The sequence below is a fragment of the Eurosta solidaginis genome, unplaced genomic scaffold (genome assembly GCF_040869045.1).
Source record: "Eurosta solidaginis isolate ZX-2024a unplaced genomic scaffold, ASM4086904v1 ctg00000128.1, whole genome shotgun sequence".
NCBI classification, from domain to species: Eukaryota; Metazoa; Arthropoda; class Insecta; order Diptera; family Tephritidae; genus Eurosta; species Eurosta solidaginis.
In genome coordinates, this window is record NW_027136902.1 from 374,480 (window position 1) to 400,733 (window position 26,254).

Below are 26,254 nucleotides of genomic sequence, written 5' to 3' on the forward strand. Positions count from 1 at the left end.
ATTTGAGAACAAAACTTTTGTAACTGAAACTAGGCAAAATAATCTCAAAATTGCTTTGGAACAAAATTGATAATTCGCGAAAATTTTACGAAAATTTCCAAATTTTTATTTCGAATTTTTTGAGTATAAAGGTTTGTAGCCTAATCAACTTTAGTATAACAAAGTATAATATTAGGTCTCTAAAACTTCGCATTGATTTTTGTCATTTTATTTTTCGAAGGTTATTTTTAAATTTGTGTTGGTTTACCTCCCTGATGGGAACAGTGCGGTTTTCGACCAACAAGTTGCGATGAGATCTAACAAAAGCCAACTAACTACCAAGTTTGTTGACTATAAAAGCAAACAACCGATTGAAAAGGGCCTCTAGAAAGCACTAATACCAGATGCTTCTTTTATTAAGGTCAGATACAAGACACAAACCTATTGCCGATGGTGTGCCTATTTAAGGGAAAAAAAAAACAAATTTAGACGCACACTAATTACATATGTATGTTAGGGAGGGTCGATTTAAAAAACGCTCATTGCTCTGTGAAAATCGTATTCTAGGGTTCAAAATAAGAAACTTTGCCGAAGGAACCATACCTCTAAAACGAATTCTGGTGTCCCCCAATTTGGGTCGAACTTTTGGGTAGGGGCAAATTTTGAAAAATCCCACTTTAACCATTTAGAGTGCTCCAATCGAGTCCAAATGTATGACCGACCCCAACTAACTTTGGAGGCCCGACCCACCGATGCCAGTGGCACACCCCCTGGGGGTTCACCATACAAACATTTCAAATTATTTTATTGCAATTTTTTTTATTTGTTTATACGTAATAATAAAATGTTACGTATACGCAGTGGTTCACCTCTTTTCAGTTGGTATGGATATGTTTGTGCTGATTTTTTCATGTAAAGTGCAAAACCGGCGATTTTTTGAAATGTTTGTATGGTGAACCCCTAGGGGGGTTCCAGCGGGTGTGCCACAGGCATCGGTGGGTCGGGCCTCCAAAGTTAGTGGGGGTCGGTCATACATTTGGACTCGATTGGAGCACTCTAAATAAACGATTTTTTTGCCTCCCCACAAATCGACCCGGCCTAATGTATGTATATGCAAAGCATTTACTAAATAATAGTTGGAAAGAGTTTTTCACAGAAAAAAAAATTACTTTACATCTAAACTCAAAAGTAGCAACATTTATTAAACATAATGAATATGTTTACATTCAACTCATCACAACGCAATGTATCACACCTCAGATTATTTGTTATTAAATGTTAGTTTGAAACGCGACAATCAAATTGTGTTATAGCTTATCTTGATGCTGCCGCCACACGTATGTACATGGGTGCGTATATTCGTATATTCATAGCTAGTGCTTTAAGCTTGTGAGATGCCTTGTGATTGTAAGTGGTGCATTACATTTGAACTGCAGCGGACGTGTTGCTCGAATTTGTGAGCATGAAATAAGTAAGTGTGTGCAAATGTTATTTATAAAAACAAACTTCATGTTTGTTTATTTTGTTAACGCAGCTCAAATGGCGGTGGAACAAATTCTTACTGTGTAAAATTGTTTAACAACCGTACTCGCTTGCACTAAAGCTCAACAGTGCACATTCGTATATCAATTATTAACAGGGCAATTAGTCATAAGTGGCGGCGAGCAGGTCATTTGTTGCATTTTTATTGTTGTGTGCAAATTTACACATACATAAATGAAGTCTTGAGAACTAAATAAGCTTAACTCAAATATTCAAAGGAATTTAGTTATTGTTTGACTAAAAAGGGTTACACGGAGGGGGCTCCATTTTGACAAAAGTAATTTTGATAAAATACTAGTTCAGGTGTTGCAGCAAAGTTCCGAAAACCTCTTATAGCACCTTTTTGATTCAATTCCTTAAATTCAATTAAAGAAATTAATAAGTTTTATGGAAGTTGGACCGCATTGAAAAATCTTGATAAAATATACAGGCTAATCGTATCCGTTTCCCCATAAGAGACGTACATTTCGAGCCACACACCAAAAAGGAGCACAACTCAAACAGAGCCCAACTTTATGCGAATGCATCTGTTTGGTAGGATAGGAGAGGAATCAGACTCTAAATAAACTAAAACAGATAAAACAGAAAAAGATAATGAAAAAACCAGGAAGTCTATAGCGGAGATGCAAAACGTACTCTTGGTGCAATCGAAGACGCACACTCAGGCGTATCCTCATGAAGAGGCGGATACGCACTATAAGGAATATGATGTTTGAGAACCAGCAACTAAAAACACCCAACTCATCGAAATACTTTGTGGTGAGTCTAGCCAGTAAACTGACTATTTCTGAGTACGTTTGAGCAGCCTGCGAAAGGAATGCGCAGACAATAGCGAACCTGAAAAGTAGATAAAAGGAGATAAAAGACAAACACATAAGGTCCAAAGCCATCAACAACGATCATCTACGGATTCGATACTCGTATAAAAAAATAAATAAATGCTAGGTGCGTTGATCTCCAAAGAGTTTTTCGGCCGAGCTGGCGGGAAGGGACCTACATGTCTTATGCCGACTCCGAACGACAAGACATATGAAATTTCACTGAGTTTTTCATGGTAGAAATATACTCGGAGTGTTTGCCAAATCACTGCCAAGGGTCGAACCCGCTCAGAAAACCTTGTATCTAATTGAAAACACTTATTTATAAATTTTGATGTTGATTTTTCCTTGGCTTGAACCCAAGATCTTCGGTGTCGTAGGTGGAGCACGCTATCACCATATCTCGGTGGAATATACTCGTATAAGGTGCTGGAATTTAAGCGGAAGCAATGATACACAGAAAACACCGAACCGCTCCCACCTAGGTCCAACTTAGGGGGGCGCTGCGAATTGCTTCAGTTTACTGGACAGTCTTCACAGAAATTGTCCAGATAGTTGCAGGGACAATAAAAATATATCTGCTCGCTGTAAAGAAAACAACAATATACTACAAGAGTGGAGCAGAAGCGAGTAGGAATAGTCTGTCACGCAGGCGCGTAAAGAATCGGTCCGATTAGGAATAACAGCGGATCAGTAATCCCGCTGAAAAGTTGACCAGGAAACTAATTTTAGAACTGAATCCATTGCTGTAGTGACCATATGGAGAGGTCAATTTGTGCCTGAATAAATTTTTAACCGGACACGCTTGCTTCCACAAATACCTTCACAGAATATGGAGGGTTAAAAGCCCGAATTTCCAGTACATTGGTAATACAAGTATTCCCCGAACAGTGAAGGAGAGTAGAAGAGACACTTGGCAACCTATCCTCGGACAGTGTCATGGAATACGGATAGCAGAAAAGTGTGACACAGCAAACCAGAAAATGGTTGCCTCACCCATTTGTGTGATACGCGATATGCATGTTGTGCGCACTCCTACTCAAAATAATGGATAATGCGGCCCTAGCAAGGGAAATTGAGCGCACTGGTGAAGCTTGAATTTTAGTGGGCAGCCCTTGAAAGAATGAAGGGAGTCTTACATCCTCAGAGTCTTGTAGTGAGTTTTAAAATATCCCCATTAGTGCGCAAAGCATACCGAGTTAACACGCTTCCAATAGCGCAAGATGAGGAGTTGGGGTGGATGATCCCAAATCCCTTGCTACCTACAAGGCGTTCTAAGAAGCTATCCCAGACATCGCATACTAATAAATGGAATCTCAAAAACACGAGGGCCATGAAATGAACACGTGGAGCAGCACAAGGATCAATTCTCGATACATATCCTGGACTATCGACTAACATTCGCGGTGCTAATTTAGCATGCTATAAAGAAGACATAACAGACAACCCCATTAAGCAGATAAATAGTTAGTTTCTGGAATTTTGTTTTCTGAAATCAAGTTAAGGAAAAGAAAGAGCCGCATGAGATTGTAGAGAACTCAGACACAGCAGCATAGTGACATCTTTTTTTCGCACTGCAAGTCGACAAACGGACAGCAAGTGCCGATAATTTGATCAAGGTTGTTTTCGAAGATCTGATGACAAGATGTTGAATTCGTCAGGCATGATTATTATGTGCTGATGGGACAGCGATCTTATTTTCTGTAGTTTCTCAAGGAAGTAGTCTTTATTCACATCTGTGACTACCCTCATATGTCGGCCGGTGGGTGCATATAAACGCTTTCTAATACAACTCGACTTGGTCGAAGCGACGTCTTTTTCCACTTGCAGAAACAACATCAATACCATTATACATGCTTTTCCTTACCTAGCCACTGTTACAGATTGATTTATTAGTACAATAAAAGCGGTAATCCACTAAATATATGCATGAAGCAGGCTTGCATTGTATGTGAAAGCATACCAATTTCTAATTTAAAGTCGACTTTATTTTTGATTTTATAAAATTAATTTAAAATGTTTGACAACACTAGCATATGACATGAATTGAAATAAAACCAAAATTTTGCACGAACGAAAATGATATGCACTCACATTCATACATTTGATAGCCAATGCAAGTTTGTTTCCTAAGTCTTTAGTACGATCATATATTCAAGCAAACATTAATGTAGCTTTCGAAAAGTAATAAAATTTCGATTGCCAATAACAGCAGGCATTAACGAGAGAAATGAATTCAGCTCGCAGACCATTAGCATGCGATTTGTAATTGTAACAGGTGTTATTTGGCGGCCTGCTGTACTAGTACGACTTTTATTGTTGTTTTTTTTTCACATGCTACATTGCAGTTAAGACTTGAACGCGGGTCATGAAAACAAGATTCACAGCAGTGAAAGGTAAATACATTTGGGATTTGGCATTATGAGGATGAACGTTATTTCAAAGAAAATTATAAAAAAAATGGATTAGAAAAGCATAACAACAATTACATAGTAAATTTTAAAGAAAAAGAACCTAAATCAATGTGACAGTTTACAAAAGCCTGCCAAATAACTAATTGAACAAATTGTACTAATAAGTGCACTTAAATTCCATATAATTAAATCTGTATATATGCAACTGAAATTAGGGTCTCATTTTTATTCAAATTCGTGTTTATGCTGCCGTTGCGCCATAAAATGTAGCAAACGACTGAGACGCAGTTACGCGCTTTTCATTTCAATCCATTTTGCTGCATTCATTTAATTTTGGACCATGAACTGACCATTACGCGGACATAACTGACAAAAACAAAGCTAACTATGTATGTATGTATGCAAGTACGTATAACTTAGTGTTCATTTTTTTCTTTTTTCTTTTAGTTTTTCGAATTTTTCCAATTACTAGCCTCACAGTCCCAGCCATAGATTGTACGCTTGATCGCGCGGGCTGAGTCCGATCATTCAAGTCAATGCGACTAATAGATGCAATTTAATCGAAGGAACATAACTCGCCATAAGAACAACAACAACCAAAAAAGCTGTGCAGAATTTGCAAAAAAAGGCGAAAAAGATTTAATGCATAAAACATAAATCAATGCAATGTTGGGTGAGCTTGGCTGACCGACGTACGTTGGGGCATTTTGGAGGAGTTTGTAGCTAAATAAACAATGCTGTCAACAATACTGTCAAATGCTGCAGATTGGAATAGAAAAATATAGTCCAGCTGCTATTGTCCTGGGGTAAAATAAGGTCAACAGCTGTAAATTTACTTAATGTTCTCTTTAAATTTAACTTTATGGTTATTTACGTAAATTCCGTGAGACCATATGAACATTTCCGAAAAAAGAACATAAACGTATTTTTATCTTATTGAGACTAGCAGAAATATATGAAAGCTTCTATGAAAAGAAGTTCCTTTCATTAAAAGTAATTTTCGCCTGACAAGTTTTTAATCCAACTTTCAATTCCGAGTAAATTAGAATAAAATCGAAATAAAGGAAAAGAAGCATTGCATACTATTATTTCGGAAACCAGCTATGTATTCGAATATAAAAAAAAAAATACATATATCAAGAGTAGAGTGACATAAGGCCAACCAACAATAGGTCGTTTAACGTTATGAACACTTCAAAATCTATTGAAATTATAAATTGACTTTAAAAAATTTCCTCTATACTTTAAGTAGAATAAGTTCTACTTATTTAAGAGTGCAAATCGTTAGATATGTTTGTATCCAGGGAACTTAACTGTAACCCAACAGTTGTTAACATTTTGAAATTGGGCAATTTCGGAAATGCATAATGTTAATTGTAACCATTTGAAATTTGACGTTGTGACCATTTCACATTGGCATAACTTCAATTGTTTTCGTGATCATTTGAAGTGGTCATAAGGTCAATTGAAGTTATTGCCAGTGACTTTATGTCACCCCTTAATTTTAAAATTTAAAATTCCTTTATCTCAACTACTTTTGCGATACGAAGTAATTGACCTTATGACCCTTTGAAAAAAAATGATTTGACCTTACGAACCTTTCAGGAAAGCATAATGGTAATTATGTCAATATCAATTGACATCATTGCCGTTGACCTTCTCTCAAACATTTTCTAATTTACTATAGCTGCCAAGTGGTTCTCTACACAACCACATAGTTTACTATGCTATCTAATCATGGTAGCTAAATGGGAAAAGTCAGGTATGGTCTTGGAAGAAGGAAATGATGCAAACCTCCACTGAGTTGAGAGTGGCAGGTAAAAAAAGGCTTGTTGTGCCTTGCTGCGTCCAATGGGCGGCAGTTATTATGAATCAGGGATAGCTGCCGTGACTTGTTACGAAATGGCTTCAACTTCTCAGGGTGTCAAAGGGCAACTAATGATGATGATGAAATATCCATCAGTAAAGCTGGCGCCCCTCGTCAAAAGTTGTATACCGACTGTATGGAATGAGGCTCTAACCAACCTTTTTCTAGGGAGTACTTGTCTCTTGAAATTTACTGGACAAGGCTGGCATTCATAAATATTTTGATCTACATTGATGATTGATGCATTGGAACAATTGAAATAACACCCACTATTCCATTGAACAAAATGCAGCTTAAACACCCGGTGAAAGTTGTATACAAGGCTCCAGCATTTTTATCAGCCTCAGCTTTATCGCGGATAATACAGAATAGTAAAATGTGGTACCCGCTTCTTTGCTATCTTCAAAACTTGTGAATTACTTGACCACTTGTCCTAATTTATGAGTGCTGATTGATACTTCGACAATGGGTGCCAATCCTATGCGACCCAACACAATGTAAAGACCCTCCTACGATATGGGCCATCATCCTCGTATTGGAATTATCAAGTGTTTTTATGCTTACCTTCCCTGATTTTGCTAGGAAAATACGACGATAACTTGGTCTTGGCTTCCTTAGATCTTCGAAGAACATATGCATTTTTTGCTGGAACTTTTAGACCTGTGAGCTTTTATTATTTTTTAGTCAGTATAGCTCTACATACTAAGAATAGCAATCACCAAATCCCCCACAGATCGTCCCTATCTTAAAAAATCGTCAGGTCGTATTTCTTCTCAGTTCGTGTACTTTTGGGTCCATACCTGTGACCTTCTTAAATAATTTCGCGAAAATTTCGAATTTACTAAGGCACCTTTTTCGGGATGACTGCGGTATGGTTCTAGAGCTGTTTTCATTTCAAAATTTTTGAATATAAATTAAGGGCGAATTTTAAGAGGCATAAACTTTACTTTGTGACTAAAACTGATTGGGTAGAAATCTACATATTTACGAAAATTCAGAGAAATTCAAATAAAAATTTCGAAATTTTTTGTAAAACTTTCTCACCATCGGCCACCGTGGTGTGATGGTAGCGTGCTCCGCCTATCACACCGTATGCCCTGGGTTCAACTCCCGGGCAAAGCAACATCAAAATTTTAGAAATAAGATTTTTCAATTAGAAGAAAATTTTTCTAAGCGGGGTCGCCCCTCGGCAGTGTCTGGCAAGCGCTCCGATTGTATTTCTGCCATGAAAAGCTCTCAGTGAAAACTCATCTGCCTTGCAGATGCCGTTCGGAGTCGGCATAAAACATGTAGGTCCCGTCCGGCCAATTTGTAGGGAAAAATTAAGAGGAGCACGACGCAAATTGGAAGAGAAGCTCGGCCTTAGATCTCTTCGGAGGTTATCGCGCCTTACATTTATTTATTTTATTTATTTATTTATTCTCAAATTTTCCACGTTTTTCGAAAACGTTTTTGAGTCTGGGTTGCACAGCAGGGATTTCAAAAATTCATAGAAATTTTTTCTTAAAAATTGAAAATAAAAAGAAGATAATTTAATTGATGAAATTTGAAAAAAAAAAAATCTTCTGCAATTTTTTTGATCACAGCTGTATATACGTACATATATAGGTGTTATTCCTCTCTTTAAAGGAACCAAATAGTGCATACTCTGAAAATCGACATTTTGATAAAAGTTTTAAAATAACATAATTTTTTGTCATTATAAGCCGTAATTTGTGGGTCACAATGGGCCAAATGTGAACTGTCTGAAAGACGTTTTTTTTGTTAATTGAAATACTTGAATTAAGACCAATTTTTTCGAGGTACCCAATGTGCGCTATACAAACCACTACATAATCTTATGTGTCTCAAATACCTCACCCATAGATACATACACTCCATTCAATATACATACATATTTAGTACTCATACGTACATAAATACTTACTGATTTCACATGATGGTCCCGTCTAGCCAGGCGTACAAGCGCAAGTGTACTCGCCAACTTATAGTTTCTGCTGTGGCCGATGGTTGACCGAATGATGCGAATGCAAGAGATTGCTCGTGCCAGTATCAGCGTTGCTGCTGCTATGATATTGTTGTAGTTGCATTAGCATCGATGTTGCAAGCGCTGGATTAGCAACACCTCCACCACCGCCAGGTAGTAATTTTGCTGCCGCAGCAAGTGCACTCATGGCGCTCGTGCTATTCCCGTAACCATCACCCCCACTACCATTTGTAACGCCCACCATCATACCACCGCTACCTGTACCCGTTGCTGTTATTGCTGGACTTAATGCTTAATGCTGTAGCGCTATTTAATCCTGACAGTCCTAGCAATGAATCTCGTCGACTAACTGGTTTGCCCATAGCTGAGCTCATGCCGCGCATTGCACGATATGTCGGCAACGCTGTTTCATTTGGTGGTGTTGATGCCTGTGAGGTTGTTGTTGTTTTCGATATTGCAATGCAGTCGAAGCTTATATTGTTGATGTTTTTTGTTGTAATATGAAGTTGAAGATATTGGGAAACATGAGTGGTAAATAAAACAAAAAAAAAGAGATATAAAAGAAGTTATTGAAAATTGGTTGAATGAGGCAAAATGTGCATGAAGTAAATTGTAATAAACGATGTAGAAGCTCAAACGTAAACATTATTGCCATATGTCTTACATATCCACAGCAACATCATGTGTGAGGAACAGATGCTATTTGAAGAAGAAAAATATACAAAATAGAGACCAGCAAACAGACACTCTCTTGTAGCGCACAAATCTAATCAATATATTAGAGATTGTGTGAAATTATTATTGCATGTGCAATTTGTATGTGGGTGATTTAAAAAACCATTATGCTATTTATAATAACCATTATAATAATTAGCTACTTAGAATTTAATTACTACAATTTTGATTTGATTTTAAAATAATTTTGATGTTTAAGCAGGAAAGGAAAGGAAAGGTCTTTTATAAGTGTGTTGTTGAGTAGGGATTGACGAGATATCGGTTTTGTTATAAATTTTGTATCATACGTTATCGATATAACCTCGAAAATACATCGATTTGTTATCGAAAAAGCATTAATTTTTATCGAAAATGTATCGATTTGTTTTTAAAACGTTATCGATTTGTTATCAAAAACTGATCGACTCATCTTTGAAGTTTACGATTTGTTATTAAAAATGTATCGATTTGTTATCGAAACGTTATCTATCACCAAGTTGTTAGTGTTATGTTACGATTAGTTATAGAAAAGCCACAGCTTTCTTATCAGAGCATTACCAATTTGTTATCGGGGTGATATCGATGCGTGAACTTTGTTGTGAAACAGATGTCGATAAAACTTCAATGCAAAATCGATGACACGTATGTAAGCAACCCGTCGATAACAAGCCGATAAGAAATGAATATCAATCTGATGACTCAGTAATACCAAGCCAATAACAAACCGATAACATGACAATGATAATTGGCTAACGATAATAAAACAATAATTTGTCGATATCGGTTGTTACCGATAAGAAGTCTAAGAAGCTCCTATAAAAGCCCGAAACTATTGGTTTCTGTTGAAGTTATCCTTGTGTGGTTTAACTTCATTTCTTGGGCGGACTCTAGTAAACTTAAAACATCAGTTTTCTTGACGTACACACACACACACGTTTGTATATCAAACTTCCCGAATACTTCACGGAGTGTTAAGGCTTTCAAAAAAATCTAAAGCAAATCAAGTTTTTTGATCTGACGATTTCGATAATTTAGCACTTTTCATTAAAATTCGCCAAGGTGATAACGCAATGAAAACATTTTAAGCGCGAAGATTGCACGATGTGAGCTGTCTGGAATGCCGAAACTTATTAAATGATGGTAACTTTGCACGGCTGATTGACATGGCTGTGAATGTAAAGGCTAACTGCGACGGACGTACAAAGCGGAAAGACAATCCGGCTTTTGGACATCTACCACAGTGGCCATGAAGAGGAAATCGAGGGACGCGTACAATTTTTTGCTTCGTAGTGGAAAAGTGACTTCAGTGCCAAGTACCATCGTATCTCGCCACGATTCGTACTATGGTGAAGTTCTTGAAGATATGTAATGTTAATTTGCACATAGAATAAGAGTTGGCTCAGGGATGAAAGGGATTGGTATGGATTGCATAATCTTATGGCTACAGAACTTCACCAACCCAACTGTTAACCGCACCTACTCGAGGCGAATCCTGTTACAAATATGGAAGCGGCAGTGGCCCCAAGTTGATGATAAAGGAGCGAGACGATCTAGAAAGTTTAACTTAGCCACTTCAAATGGTTCCCAAGATGCACTGCTGGATTCTAAAGGTTTTAGATTCCCGAACCGACTGGATCCATGTATATCCGAAAAAAGAGCATCAACACCGATAACACTCCATAAAACCACACCAGCTGAGAGTATTCTTGTCGTTAAAACAACAACAACAGGCAGCTGAATAAGGACTTACTTTATGAAAATCTAGAAAAAATATTGGATTGTTACCCCCGTCATGATTGCGGCACAAGGATATGCAAAAAAACTGTACATATAGTAAGAAAATATAAGTATAGTATTGTAACGAATTTTGGGAAATTCCGCTTATTTGCTACCTTCTGCTAACGTTCGGATCGCTAACTTGTTGAATAAGTTGTTGCAAAATGGTCTTTGTTAGACTACTTAGGGAGTAGGACAATTATACTTAACTTCGCAACTAATATCGTGTTTAGATTTCATTTTTATTTTCATTTCATTTCATTTTATTGAATTTATTGATTACTAAGCTTGCGCTGCTTTTATACTCTCCGTTGCGTCGTCCGCATATTTCTCCAAAGGTCTAGACGTTTCACCTTCTAGAACTCTTGTAGCTCATGCTTGGTTACCAGCTAATACGTGTATATTTGTAGTTTTTAGCCATATGCGTGTGTATGTGTGAGTAATTACTTCGGCTGATGACTGCATGTGTGTGTGATATATCTCTTCGTCGACTTCTACATAAGTGCTTCTAGCTTTAACGTGGCCATGTATATAAGATTATTTCCTAACAGTCTAATGATGTCAACATTCGATACATTATGTTTAATGCGTTGGCTGTCCGAGTCAGATTGGGAAATTTATAATATACATGCAGAAATCTATATTCAAAGTCCGATCTCAATACCGGGCCAGATACCCGCATAGATGCTTATTGGTATATACCATAAGAAAGCTGATACCAAAAAAAGCTGTTTCAGATTCTTTCGACGAAATACCAAACCTTTGAGAAAAACCAAAATGAAAGAAAACGATAAATAGCGCGAAAAGGAGTTGCTTGTATGCTGTCATTTCTGAAGATAAGTTTCCTGTAAAGCGTATACGGCTTGGCCATTGATGGATACCATAAAATCGATCACGGTTAGGGAGAACCATCCTAAGCAATTTTTCTGGTGCAGTTTGTGCTCTAAGCTGTCTCGTACTACTTCTTGATGTGGACATGGCCTGCAAACTTTTCCAATTCGTTTTCATCACACATGCGAATTGGATCCAAGACATAATCTTCCTCCCTATACTGGTCGTCTAAAACGTATACACCCACCTGCCCTCTTCTTTCTCTCCCTAATTTAAAAAAACATATACTTAAAGACTTTTTTGTAGCTAACGATATATAAATCTCTCAAAGACTCTATAAATATTTTTAAGTACGAATAGTAGATCATCCACTGAACGACTTGTATGATTCGCTTTCAAGGTTACACAATGAGCACTATTTCAATGTTATTCATTAATTTCATTACATACTCATACAAATAACACTTAAAGACTGCAAAGCGTTCGATTTAAATCCAAGCAAAAACATACAAAAATCAAAAACAGTCAAGCACATGCCTACAAAGTGTATCATTATACTTCAACAACAACACCAACCACTAATCATACATGCCGCATACAAGTCAAGCCCACACCAGCTAAGTATTCCACACACACACACGTACTCACACATATTCGCACATTTTTGTTTTTCAGTTTTCATACTCACTTTTAGCGCGCAAGTTCCACCATTTTTACATGGCTGCGTCGCACACGGATGCTCCACGATTTCGCAGCGTTCACTGGACAGACCCTCGGCGCAAGTGCAACGATATTTATCAGGTGCCGTATTCTCACAGGTACCGCCGTGCATGCAGGGTTCATGAGTGCCACAGTAATTTAAATCTACAGCAAAACAGAAAAAGCAAAAAAAAAAAAACAAGGAAAAAAAATTTAAAAAAGATTGAAAGAATTAAAAGTAATAATAAGAAAGCAGATGCAGCAATAATATGTGAAGCAACAACAAGCAAGACAAGAACAGCATCAACATGAACGATATATTAAACTGTATGGAAAATCGCTTTACAAAAAAAACAACAAAAAACAAAAAAAGGATGAGTAGCACAGCTGGTTAGTTAACTTTCGTTAGGGTATATGGCTTGACAGTCGCGATCATAAAAATATGCAAACCTAACCGAAATAGGCAATTTTATTTTGTATAAAGAACATTTGTGTAGTAGGTAGAAGTACGTAATTATTTTGGCACTTTTTTCCCTCATTCTTTGTCAAATTGAGTTTGAAGAAAAAGTGGTTTAAAAGTTGTGCAATGTTCAGTGTAGTTTTTTTAGATCTCACTGCATCCAGTTCCTCGTACTTGAGTCAGTAACTGTGCTCTTTTGTTTAGTGTCAAGCGTTTGATTTTTTCTTTTGTACTGTTTTAAAGGGCCAAATATTTAATCAGGGTTAATGTTTGTTTGTTCGTTTCTTATTCAGCCTGCTTTCTGGTCCACATGCATGGATTGCCTCATACAATGTGGTCTCTAGGCGCACTCAAATACGGAGAACCTCATAACCTTGTTTATTTAAAAGTTTTGAAGAACCTCAGATTTTAATGGTTTGGTCAGAAAGTTAAATGATCTGCAAATAACCTCCAAGAGGTTTTGATGGAAGCATATACAAGTTTCTCAAAGCATTCTTCTTTCCCTCGAAGAAGGAGGAAAGTCGGACCAATATGAAGGGAAAGGAAAATAACTACTCAAAAACTTCTAACCACCTACTTCGAGAAAAGTTATTAGAACCTTTCTAAAGTGATGCTTCACGGCTATTTACGAACTACACCATTGTTGTTATTGTGTTAACAGCGCTTCACTCCACTCAATGGGCACGACCACTCACAAATTGTCATCAAAGTCCTCTAACGGGAGTCCATAGAAACTGGTTGTTTCAACAGGGCTGGGCAATAGGGAGATTGGTGTTAGAGGCGTACGTTCCACATTACAATTGAAAAGATGGTTGGTTTCATGCAGGATATACGTTACGTATGTCAGGGCTGATTCTGGACAAGTAAGAGTTTAACCTGTTACAGTATCCAGATATACGTTACGTATGTCGGGGTTGATTCTGGACAAGTAAGAGTTTAAGCTGTTACAGTATCCAGAACGCACTTGGGCCAGGGTGACTCGTATCTCCCTTGGTAGTGTGCTTCCTTCTTCTTCAAGGGAAGGATATTGCAGTAGATACCATATTGGTTGTAATAGATGCAGTGAACAAAGCCAAGACACACTTGCCAACAAAACTGGTAGTGCCACTGATCGTGAGGGGCTGTAACAATGCAGTGAACTCCACTTGCTGAGACCGCATGCCTGACACACTGCACTGCTTCTTCAAGGCTTGGAAATTAAGGCGAAAAGTCAGTAAATTGTAAGTGTAAACGGGTTAAAAGTCCACGACTATATCATGAGTTCCTAAGAAAGGAATTGCAATAGAGACAACTACAGCTACGAAGAACTTTTATTAGAGATTTGCAGATGAGTACTGGATACTGTTAGTTAGCAGAATGCGCTTTATTTCGTGAATATCTCAATAGAATGGGCCAAGTGGAAGCATAAAAATTATTTCAGAAGTATAGAAATGTAAAACAGTAAAAGAGTTTGAGCGCACTCAATTGCAGTTTTTAATGAGTTTGATGTTCAGCTAAGTGTTAATTAACTGGCTACAGGATCTTGGTGTAATAAGGCAGAAAAAAGGTCTCTGGTTACTTCGTGTTTCACGAAAAAAGGAATAAAGGGCAATATGTCTTTATGGCATGCCAATGGCTTTGCCATCATCTATTCGGTTTCCCTTTGTTCCTGCAACAAAGCTAGGTGCTTCGATAGGTGGCTGTCGATTAGCATATATTTTGGACCCCAGCAGTTGCCTTCAAAACGATGAAAAATCAATCACAAAAAGAAAGAACCACTGACAGCAAGGTCGTATAATAAAACTTAAATATGGTATAAACCAACTACAATAACCAGAAGAAAAAAGCCGGAACAACAAAAAAGAGAAAGAAAATTGAGAGTACAGAGAAAACGACGTAATAATATTTTTCGACAGAATCTAAGTGACGTCACGTTGAGATAGAATTCGCATTGCTTTTCAAGTAAGGGACCTCAACTATGTCTGAGCCATTCGTTAAGCTCTTAAGCGACACAACACTAAAGCTATATTTCTCTTCCAATAGCTCCCTTTGAAATACTCACAGAGTGATCTCATTTATTGTTGCAGTGTCCAGAAATCTATAAGATTAAGCTGAGAGCATATAGCTTTTTGTTCTTTAAAAGTCCGATTAACATAACAACTGCCCACTCCTTTAAGAACTGTTGTCTTCGAACCGATTACCATAACGGCTCTATGTAAAGTTGATTAATCCAGTTAGTTGAACAATCAATTGCTTAAACAATCGATTACTTGATTAATACAGATTGTGCTTACTTGAGTAATTATGAAAATTTTGCTCAGATATTCCTACCTAGATTTGTAGTGTATGTAAAGAATTTAAAAAACACAAACATTTTCGAGGTCTGATGGTCACTTAATGTGATCAATCTAAAGGCCGATTACTAAGTTAATTTATTTATGATTAATCAATCATCAATAGAGCGATTACTCAAATATTTTTTTTACTCATCAAAATACCGATTAAATGAGGAAATTTTCTTCTGATTGATCAGACTGTATAACTTATCTACTATCTGATTAATTTAAAATGTGGTTAGTCAAAAACAGATGCTTTTATGCAGAAAAGGCTGTAAAAATATAACTAAACTAGAAGACCCGGCAGACGTTGTCCTGCCCTAAATTTGGCCTATCTGCATACATTTCAATAAGCTTTTTCCGTCTGATTCTGCCTCCCCCTCTTCACTTTTTCATAATCCTTTTATTCACTCCTCCCTTCGTCTTTTTCGCTTCATCTATCTCCATCTTCGTCTCATTCTATCTCTTTTTCAATCTCCTTCTCCTTCTCTCTTTTCTATTCTTTCAATTCCTTCTCATTCTTCTGCATCCTTTATTGCTTGTCCCAGAGGGTGGTATGTATTTTATTCCAGTCCCAGTTGCAGTCCCAATCCAAGTCTCAGTCCCAGTCCCACTCCGAGTCTCAGTCCCAGTCCTAGTCCTAATCCCAGTCCCAGCCCATCTCTGGATAATATATTACTCTGTACTAAAGTACTCATCAACAGCTTTCATTTGATATCCATATTGTATAAACACTATCTAGGCATTCACTGGCCCACGTTTTGGCCTATATCCCGAAACCCTAGCCACCCAGGGGTATGAAAATTATCCTCTAATAAAGCACTCATCAACAGCTTTCATTTGTTATCCATATTGTATAAACACATTCTATGGGTACTCGGGTCCACGTTTCGGCCTATATCTGGAGACCCTGTACGTCGATCGCAACCATACCTATGTAGTAACTACCTCGTGAGGTTTACGCAACTTGTGTGAAAGTTTGAACAAAATCGACTGACGCATCTCTTCAAAAACCGGCGACAAACTAACACACATTTTAGCCTTTCTTTTTATATATATAAATTTTTATTTTTCACACATCACCATAATATTAAAACGAAATGCAGATTTTCGTTACTTTCGAAATTCGGCTTAAAAATTGCACATGGAACAACTAAAGACTCTCCTGAATAAAAAAATGTCATAGTACCTCTAAATCGTGGGCCCCTCAGAAAAAATTTGAGGAATGAAAATTGTAAGTAGTCAATAAGATTAATAGCACAGATGTTCGTTTGTAAAGTAGAATGTTGAAGCAAGAAATAACCGACTTCAAGTAACAAAACTATGTAAGGTATGCAAGGAGTATGATAACTCACTTAATTTGAATTGTGATTAATAAAAAGGGCGATTACTAAATTAATTTTTTTGTAAGAAAAAAAAACTTTTGTTTTGATTAACCGGAAAATTCTGATTTAGCAAAATTTTGCATAATCAAATGATTACACAGATATTCTTTAAGGTGATTAAAAAAATTAAAAAAGAGATTACGGACTGCGGAAAATTAAAGTATTCAAGGAGGGTCAAAGAACATAACTAACTACTTAATTTAAATCGTGAGCAATTAAAAGGGCGCTTAATTAATAGAAAAATTTTCACAAGAAACAACTTTTTTCCGTTTTTAAAGAAACTTTAAATAATGATTGGCTGAGAAAAATAAAATCTGACTAACTAAAATTTTGAGTAATCAATTAACCTGCTGTGTTAGTTAAAATTTAGTTATATTTAACAAGTTATAGCCACCACAGTATACAGAAAGTTCCAGGGAATATTATTAATCACTTATATCACACTGCGGATAATGAAAAGAGCGATTACTCAAATAAGTTTTTTTTTTGATTAATCAAATTAAAGAAATTTAGTCGAATAATCGCAATCAAAAAACAAAGAAAAATTGATTAAAGGTGGGAACTTTTTCCATTAATCAGTGATTAATTGGGTCGTAGTCGAAACCGCATTAAAACATTATACAAACAGGTGGAAGAAATATGATTAATCACTTAATTCAATGAAGCGACCACCGTGGTGTGATGGTAGCGTGCTCCGCCTATCACACCGTATGCCCTGGGTTCAACTCCCGGGCAAAGCAACATCAAAATTTTAGAAATAAGATTTTTCAATTAGAAGAAAATTTTTCTAAGCGGGGTCGCCCCTCGGCAGTGTCTGGCAAGCGCTCCGATTGTATTTCTGCCATGAAAAGCTCTCAGTGAAAACTCATCTGCCTTGCAGATGCCGTTCGGAGTCGGCATAAAACATGTAGGTCCCGTCCGGCCAATTTGTAGGGAAAAATCAAGAGGAGCACGATGCAAATTGGAAGAGAAGCTCGGCCTTAGATCTCTTCGGAGGTTATCGCGCCTTACATTTATTTATTTTTTACAATGAAGATTAAGGAAAAAATGAATCACTAATTTAATTAGCTTTCGATTTCTAAAAAGCTGATTAGTTTAGGATGCTTTGAGTTTGGTTTAATAAGAAAATATAACTCATTGATTAAACAATTAACTGAAAATCAGATGAACTAAAATTTTAAATATTCATTTAATTGCATAGCATTAATTTCTAAGTAAACATTTTATAAAATTATTATATGACGTCATTCCATTTTCTTGTACACAGGCGTATGTATATTCATACAAACATGCAATATGAGTGAATGCTACATCTTAAACGTGCGATTTACCAAACTTGCCATATATTGTAGCTGCCCCTCTGTTTACGCTATCAACAACAGTATGATTACTGCATGTGTTAGTCTTGTTTTTTTGTTGTTGTAAGTACTACATTATCCAAGAAAGTAATTCTTATGCTGTTATGGCGTTATTTAGATGGATTTTCATGCAATTGAATGTCGCACTTGCATTGATTTCTGTAATATTGCTCTTGCAACTGTGGCAATTTGCAGCAAAAACGCAACACATACAAGATATGTTTGTGTATGCATGTATATATCTACGCATGGTAAACTTAACTTACAATAACACTTTGTACTAACATACACTTCGCAGTCTACTTACCTTAATCGCATTGTATGCCTCCCCAGTTGGTATCGCACACGCATTTCCAGGCGCTGCCATTACATGAGCCATGCTTGGAACCAGGATACATCATACATTCATTGCATAGTAGTCCACGCCAGCCGCGACGACATCTGTAAAAGTAGCAAAGCAAACATAAAAAAATTAAATTATTAAACGTGCAAAGTTATATGATTTTTGCGCGAGCGCATTTAAAGACCAAGCTATGACTTTTGTTGTGCGCATATAAATGAAAGACTTAAGCCACAAACTCGTAATACAAATTCTCTTTGCCGACTATGCAGAAGCAGCGAATGTCAGAAGGAAGCACATTAATAATGACGCTGCACAGCTCGATGTGCGCTTAGATGCTGAAAAATCGATTAAACGATGTCTTCATGCGGGCAACATTGTGTGTATGCTTCAGCAACATGACAAAAAACAAACAAGTAAGGAAGGTTAAGTTCGGGTGTAACCGAACATTACATACTCAGTTAAGAGCTATGGTGACAACATAAGGGAAAATAACCATGTAGGAAAATGAACCGAGGGAAACCCTGGAATGTGTTTGTATGACATGTGTATCAAATGAAAGGTGTTAATGAGTATTTTAAAAGGGAGTAATCCTTAGTTCCATAGGTGGACGCCGTTTCGAGATACCGCCACAAAGGTGGACCAGGGGTGACCCTAGAATTTGTTTGTACAATATGGGCATCAAACGAATGGTGTTAATGAGTATTTTAAAAGGGAGTGGGCCTTAGTTCTATAGGTGGATGCCGTTTCGAAATATCGCCATAAAGGTGGACCAGTGGTGACTCTAGAATGTGTTTGTACGATATGGGTATCAAATTAAAGGTATTAATGAGGGTTTTAAAAGGGAGTGGTGGTTGTTGTATAGGTGGTCGCCTTTTCGAGATATCGCCAAAAAGGTGGGCCAGGGGTGACTCTAGAATGCGTTTGTACGATATGGGTATCAAATGAAAGGTGTTAATGAGTATTTTAAAAGGGAGTAATCCTTAGGTCCATAGGTGGACGCCGTTTCCAGATATCGCCATAAAGGTGGACCAGGGGTGACCCTAGAATTTCTTTGTACAATATGGGTATCAAAAGAAAGGTGCTAATGAGTATTTTAAAAGTGAGTAATCCTTAGTTCCATAGGTGGACGCCGTTTCGAGATGTCGCCATAAAGGTGGACCAGGGGTGACCCTTGAATTTGTTTGTACAATATGGGCATCAAACGAAAGGTGTTAATGAGTATTTTAAAAGGGAGTGGGCCTTAGTTCTATAGGTGGACGCCGTTTCGAAATATCGCCATAAAGGTGGACCAGGGGTGACTCTAGAATGTGTTTGTACGATATGGGTATCAAATTAAAGGTATTAATGAGGGTTTTAAAAGGGAGTGGTGGTTGCTGTATAGGTGGTCGCATTTTGGAGATATCGCCATAAAGGTGGACCAGGCGTGACCCTAGAATTTGTTTGTATAATATGAGTATCAAAAGAAAGGTGTTAATGAGTATTTTAAAAGGGAGTAATCCTTAGTTCCATAGGTGGACGTCGTTTCGAGATATCGCCATAAAGGTGGAGCAGGGGTTGCCCTAGAATTTGTTTTGTACAATATGAGTATCAAAATAAAGGTGTTAATGAGTATTTTAAAAGGGAGTAATCCATAGTTCCATAGGTAGACGCCGTTTCGAGATATCGCCATAAAGGTGGGCCAGGGGTGACTCTAGAATTCGTTTGTGCAATATGGGTATCAAACGAAAGAAGTTAATGAGTATTTTAAAAGGGAGTGGGCCTTAGTTCTATAGGTGGACGCCTTTTCGAGGTATTGCAATAAAGGTGGACCAGGGGTGACTCTAGACTTTGTTTGTACGATATGGGTATCAAATGAAAGGTGCTAATGAGTATTTTAAAAAGGGAGTGGGAACTCGTTCTATAGGTGTTCGCGTTTTCGAGATATCGCCATAAAGGTGGACCAGGGGTGACTTTAGAATATGATTGTACGATATGGGTATCAAATGAAAGGTGTTAATGAGTATTTTAAAAGGGCGTGGGGCTTAGTTCTATAGGTGGCCGCCTTTTCGAGATATCGCCATAAAGGTGGACCAGGGGTGACTCTAGAATGAGTTTGTACGATATGGGTATTAAATTAAAGGTATTAATGAGAGTTTTAAAAGGGAGTGGTGTGAAGGCGTTTTCCAGAAATCGACCAAAATATGGACCAGGGTGACCCAGAACATCATCTGCTGGATACCGCTAATTTATTTATATATGTAATACCTGCCAAGATTTTGAGGGTTTTTTATTTCGCCCTGCAGAAATTTTTCATTTTCTTCTACTTAATATGGTAGGTGTTATAACCATTTTATAAAGTTTTTTCTAAAGTTATATTTCGCGTCAATAAAACAATCCAATTACCTTAACATATTTCATCCCTTTTTTCGTATTTGGTATAGAATTATGGCATTTTTTTCATTTTTCGTAATTTTCGATATCGAAAAAGTGGGCGTGGTCATAGTCGGATTTCGTTCATTTTTCATACCAAGATAAAGTGAGTTCAGATAAGTACGTGAACTGAGTTTAGTAAAGATATATCGATTTATGATCAAGTTAGCGTGTTAACGGCCATGCGGAAGGACAGACGGACGACTGTGTATAAAAACTGGGCGTGACATCAACCGATTTCGCCCATTTTCACAGAAAACAGTTAACGCCATAAAATCTATGCCCCTACCAAATTTCAAAAGGATTGGTTAATTTTTGTTAGACTTATGGCGTTAAAAGTATCCTAGACAAATTAAATGAAAAAGGGCGGAGCCACGCCCATTTTTAAATTTTCTTTTATTTTTGTATTTTGTTGCACCATATCATTACTGGAGTTGAATCTTGACATAATTTACTTATATACTGTAAAGATATTAAATTTTTTGTAAAAATTTTACTTTAAAAAATTTTTTTTTTATAAGTTGGCGTGATCCTTCTCCGATTTTGCTAATTTTTATTAAGCGCACATATAGTAATAAGAGTAACGTTCCTGCCAAATTTCATCATGATATCTTCAACGACTGCCAAATTACAGCTTGCAAAATTTTAAATTACCTTCTTTTAAAAGTGGGCGGTGCCACGCCCGTTGTCCAAAATTTTACTAATTTTCTATTTTGCGTCATAAGTTCAACTTATCTACCAAGTTTCGTCGCTTTATCGGTCTTTTGTAATGAATTATCGCACTTTTTCGGTTTTTCGAAATTTTCGATATCGAAAAAGTGGGCGTGGTTATAGTCCGATATCGTTCATTTTAAACAGCGATCTGAGATGAGTGCTCGGGAACCTACATACCAAATTTCATCAAGATACCTCAAAATTTACTCAAGTTATCGTGTTAACGGACGGACGGACGGACGGACGGACATGGCTCAATCAAATTTTTTTTCGATCCTGATTATTTTGATATATGGAAGTCTATATCTATCTCGATTCCTTTATATATGTACAACCAACCGTTATCCAATCAAACTTAATATACTCTGTGAGCTCTGCTCAACTGAGTATAAAAACACACCCCAACACTGGCAGCAACGCTACGAGCGGCAGTTAAATGAGCAGCCAAAAAGCAACCGACGAGTTATTTTCGTAGATGCCATAGCAAGAGTTATGCCAGAACTGTGGATTCGCTTTAAATGAGTTTAGAATTAATTAATCTTAAAGTGCTATTAAATTAACGAGCAAACGAATCGAATCATGCCACAAATCGCACAATGTTACTTGCACCCGCTGCACTCGCGCACTACGCCGACTCAGTGCAGACTTAAGGCGCAAATTTGCACTTTGCACATTTGTTATGCCAGATCGTCGAACGCACTACATACATATGTACATACATACAAACTGGACACTTGCAGAAGCATAATTTTTATATGTTCAACAACAAAACCAACAAAAAATTGTAGTAAGGTAATGCACAACACTGCTTCTACAAATCGTTGCAGCAATTGTTGTTCCTGCTTTGTTGCTGTAGTCGTCGCTCCTGCCGCCAAGTATTTGGGGATGACCACCGAAATATTGTAAGTTCTTTATCTGCGCTTCGCGATCGGTATGCGATGCATGCCGCATGCTTTATGTCTCATGCTGCTTGCATGTTGCATGCTTTACATTACCGTATTGTCGTATGTATATATGTACACATGTGTATGTGTATGTACTAAAGCCGTTCACGACTGTTTAAAGATTTATTATATTTAATGGTCTGCGTGCCGCCGACATGTTCAGCCAGGGATTAACAACAAAATTATGAAATGATACTTGCCAATGCGTTGAAGTAGAAGTAAGAGGAATATCAAAAGTTCTTATCGGATTGTTATTTTTAAATCATTTAATATTTCTTGATTTTTAAGCATGACCGTTTAACAGATTTATCTTTTAATATTTTGCTTTCGAAAGGATCGAGGGGCTAGTGAAGACTTCACTTAGAATTCCGTTCAAAAAAAAAAAAAAAAAAAAAAAAATGTAGGTTGCCTGAAGCGGTTGTAAGGCTTAATGGCAAGTTAAAGAATTCATTTAAAATAAACCTCAAATATACGAATCTAATGAGTATACAATAAGTATATATATGTGTATGTCTGTTCATATATATGCTGGCGGTAAGATTAGTTTAGGCGTATTTTTTTAATCTCTTTAGCATATGGAACAATCAGTAAATGGCAAGCTGAGTATTCCATTTACATTTTCTCTTACTAACCACTTTTGCTTGCAAGCTAAGATTATCCCTAGAAATATTCGTAGGTTTTAGGACGACCAATGATCGTTAATAACTTCTGGGGTTGGCCTTAGCTACTTTTGCCTATCTAGATTTTCTTAAGTTGATCGCGTTCAAGGTCTATCTTAGCTCTTTATATTGTTTTAGTTCTTTTACAGATAGCCCCAGCTAGTATTGTTTGTTTCAGTCACTGTCAAGTTGTTTTAGGTTGCCGCCTATGGAGAAAAGTCTAGACGAGCCCATTCAAAGGCACTTATATACGTTGTGATTGACCTTAGATTATATTATGTATAGAATTCCCTATCAGCCATAATCTCAAGTTTTCATATTATAAATCAAAGTCCTAACTTTTAGAAAGAGGTAACCCTGAACACTACTGCACGCATTCGACTGCAACGTTCCTCAAAAATATTCTTAAATTAAGCTCCTCAAAGAAAGCTAAGCATTGCTAAGAACATACGTAAAACTCAGTGCTGTAGCGGCAAGACGTGCGATTGTGTGAGTCGCATATCAACTGCCTTTCATTTATTCAGCTTACGGACTGGGGTTGTGGTGTGTGTTGTTTATTACATCTTAAATTGAACCCACCTTCCATCGGACTCTAATTTCAAACTTTTTTTTCAAAATATAGAACCACGTTTGGGACGGAAACCGTGAATTATTATGCTTTATAATCAAGGTCCAATTGCAGAACGTCAAGTAATCTTTTTAATTTGGAGTTAGTTAATTTTTTTATATTTATTAATAACAAATTTCTAGCCTAAAATATTTATTAAATTTTGAGCAAATATATCTGATTTGTTTTTATACGCGTTTGCGTGTTGGTTTCTATATTGCTGGTGCCTTTATGTCGATTTATATATAAAAACATATAGTTCTAAAATAGTTTTGGCGTGGTAGATGGAATATGGATGGGAGTGGAGAAGCAAAAGGCCTGTGAATAGAAAAAAGAGGGATACAACGGGAGAGGTAAAGGATGATAGAATTGTAGAAGGAAGAATAACAGCAAAGGGGAAGGAGGTTTTGAACTGACAAAAGGCAGAAGAAGATTTTAGAAAAAGTAGTAGATTTTGCTTTCCATTAACAGAACTTTTTCTTATAACTAAAACTATGGTATCACAAGTCTTCTAATATACCGTGTCCCAAAGGCCGAAATTCGGATAAAATTTCTTACATTTTTTTACATAAACAACTTTCTTGATGCCAACAGTGTTGCTGGTTTTCCCAAATTCGTAATTATCATAGCCTTTTGAATTTTCGCGGGTTACGTATATTCGAATTTCGATTTAAAAAAAAAAAATGGATCCAAGAACCTGTATAAAAGACGGTTATAGCGATGAAAGTTGGAAGGTGAGTTGAACTTATGACGCAGAATAGAAAATTAGTAAAATTTTGGACAACGGGCCACTCCCTTTTAAAATGCTCATTAACACCTTTCGTTTTATACCCATATTGTACAAACGCATTCTAGAGTCGCCCCTGGTCCACCTTTATGCCGATATCTCCAAAGGCTACACCCAAAGCAACTACTACCACTCCCTTTTAAAACCCTCATTAATACCTTTAATTGGATACCCATATTGTATATCACGAAAAGGCGTCCACCTATAGAACTAAGCCCCACGCCCTTTTGAAATACTTATTAACACCTTTCATTTGATACCCATATTGTACAAACGCATTCTAGAGTCACCCCTGGTCCACCTTTATGGCGATATCTGGAAAAGGCGTCCACCTATAGAACTAAGGCCCACTCCATTTTAGAATACTCATTAACCCCTTTCATTTGATACCCATATCGTACAACCACATTCTAGAGTCACCCCTGCTCCACCTTTATGGCGATATCTCAAAAAGGCATCCACCTATAGAACTAAGGCCCACTCCCTTCTAAAATGCTCATTAATCCCTTTCATTTGATACCTATATCGTACAAACAAATTCTAGGGTCACTCCTGGTCCACCTTTATGGCGATATCTCGAAAAGGCGTCCACCTATGGAACTAAGGATCACTCCCTTTTAAAATACTCATTAACACCTTTCATTTGATACCCATATCGTACAAACGAATTCTAGAGTCAACCCTGATCCATCTTTATGGCGATATGCCTAAATGGCGTCCACCTATAGAACTATGGCCCACTCCCTCATAAAATACTTTTTAATACCTTTCATTTGATGCACATGTCATACAAACACATTCCAGGGTTACCCTCGGTTCATTTTCCTACATGGTTATTTTCCCTTATGTTGTCACCATAGCTCTCAAATGAGTATATAATGTTCGGTTACACCCGAACTTAACCTTCCTTACTTGTTATCAATGATTTGGGCATGGGACGGGTCGCCCCGAAATTCCTAAACAAAGTTGTTCAATTTCGACGCGACTTTTTGGCCAATCACGACACACTTATGATGCCGCAGCAACCGTATTCCCCAGATCTAGCCCCCTGTGACTTTTTCTTGTTCCCTAAACGGAAGAGGCCCGATTAACGAGATAAATACGGCATCGAAGGAGGAACTGAAGAAGATAAAAAAAATGATTTTTTGAAGTGCTTCGAAAATTGGAAAAATCGTTGGCACAAGTGTACAATATCTCATGGGGTTTACCTTGAAGGGGACAAAATAGATATTGATCATATATGTAATACTTCTATATCGCTACTACTGAACTGTGCAGTCTGTCAAACATTACACTCCAGATATACAACGAGAGAAGGAGACAAAATATCAAGGCTGTTGATTAATTTTTGTAAAAAGGGGCTTAAATATATGTATATTTCAACAAGCCGTCTTGCTTCTATCAATACTGCACATTAGGCTATTTCGTTCTCCAAATGAAAAAGTAAGCTTTTGTTTTCCATTAGTATTATAAAATTTTTATTGTTTTAAGAACTCCGCAGAATAGCATTACCGATTTGTGCTGAGTGCGCAGATATACGTATGTAAATGAGCCCTTAGCCTCGTTTGTTTTTTGAAACGAAAAAAAGCGTGGACGAAAAAGAGTATGTTAGAAAAAATTTACAAAATTGATATTATTTCAACACC

The 26,254-nt window shown here is 37.1% G+C and overlaps 1 pseudogene; it reads right to left on the reverse strand.

Moving 5' to 3' along the window:
- LOC137235733 (protein serrate-like) overlaps positions 1-26,254 on the reverse strand; it is a 267,267-nt pseudogene that overhangs the window by 61,361 nt on the left and 179,652 nt on the right.